Raw genomic sequence first — 1,323 nt, forward strand, 5'->3', positions numbered from 1 at the left:
CTTTCCCTTAGCCTGCTGTTACAATGAAGCAGGCTTTCTGCTGACAAGGAGATTTGGCACAATGACTTCAGAGCAGAAATCAGAACTGAAACAGTGTGAGTGAGATCAGCATGATGGCAATATTTTTATCAAAAAGAGCAAAGTGGAAGCTACAAAATTAAACATTTGGTGTGGGTGGCTTTGTTAAATCAGTATGTGGCTGCCAGTCTGTCCAAGACAAGGACTTGCTTTCTCATGTTTGCTTTTAGGAGTGTGATATTGTGGAGCAGTTCAGAACACAAGCTTTGAAAATGTTAAAAAGACTGGCAAAATATGAAAGAACACTTGGAATGTCATATGCCAGATACTGCTTCACTGTAAAGTCTTGGAAAAGCCAACGCTACTGAAAAGCTGAGTAGTGCAAGTCAGCCCAAATTTCATTAGTGCAGACAAGGTATTAGTAAAAATTACATGCACTATCAAGTCTTTTTTTGTGTAACCTACATACCCAAGGGTGTGGTACGTAATCCAAGTCTCTGAAGCCAGGAATTTCTAGGTCAGTAATGGAAATCTGGTATAAGAGTGATCCTGTATTACATCCCTGTAGCTTTTGTTTGGGTTTGGTTTTTTTCAGGAGAAAATATAACTAATCTTCAGCGAAGTGTTGAAACTCCTTCAGGTTGGCCATAATGGTCCTGAAAGTAATAAAATCTGAAAGTCTCATCAATGAAATGCGAAAATCTGCTTGAGCAACACAGATGCACTGAATCTTTTACCCCTGCTGCTGGTAGGAGGTGAGCCTGTGAAATCCATCCACACCATCTGCACTCCAGGCAAGGTGGGCACTCTGTATGAATCTCTCTCTGGGAAGAGAAAAGTTTGTGTAACCCATTACTAGTAAAGTGTCCAGTAACAGGTCTGCTGCTTGTTTTCCAACATAGAATTATTAAATCATGTGTATTATTGGCTTACTGTTCCCAGAGTGTTTTCTAATGCATAGTCATATGCACGAGTTAGTACTGCAGAAACTTCTGTTGATTCCCACTAGCCAGAAAGAATAATTACTGCCACCAGCCTGTAGTTACTATTTGAATTCTTGCTTAGGTGGGCAAAAGGCCTCTCTTCTAGACAGACTTCATAAAAATTAGATTTGCAAATTTTACCTTTTTGCTCAAGGGGTGAGGGGAGGCTCATCTTTATAATTTTGTATTTGTGTTGGGGATTTAGAGGATGTTACTGAAAAGAGCTGTGAGCTACATGGGTCTCACACTGTGTGTTTATTTTTTCCTTAGGAAGAATTGCTAGAAGCAGCCAGAGAACAATTACTGTCTCTTGAAACATTCC

General features: G+C 39.8%; 1 long non-coding RNA gene across 2 annotated transcripts in view; it reads left to right on the forward strand.

Moving 5' to 3' along the window:
- Positions 1-1,323, forward strand: part of LOC115948845 — a 2,553-nt gene extending 1,230 nt beyond the window's left edge. For both annotated transcript variants that reach the window (XR_004082612.1, XR_004082613.1), the window contains exons 4-5: positions 614-817; positions 1,272-1,323. This is a non-coding gene — a long non-coding RNA (uncharacterized LOC115948845). The remainder of the gene's footprint in view (positions 1-613; positions 818-1,271) is intronic.

Source organism: Geospiza fortis, unplaced genomic scaffold (genome assembly GCF_000277835.1).
Source record: "Geospiza fortis unplaced genomic scaffold, GeoFor_1.0 scaffold433, whole genome shotgun sequence".
Taxonomy (NCBI): Eukaryota; Metazoa; Chordata; class Aves; order Passeriformes; family Thraupidae; genus Geospiza; species Geospiza fortis.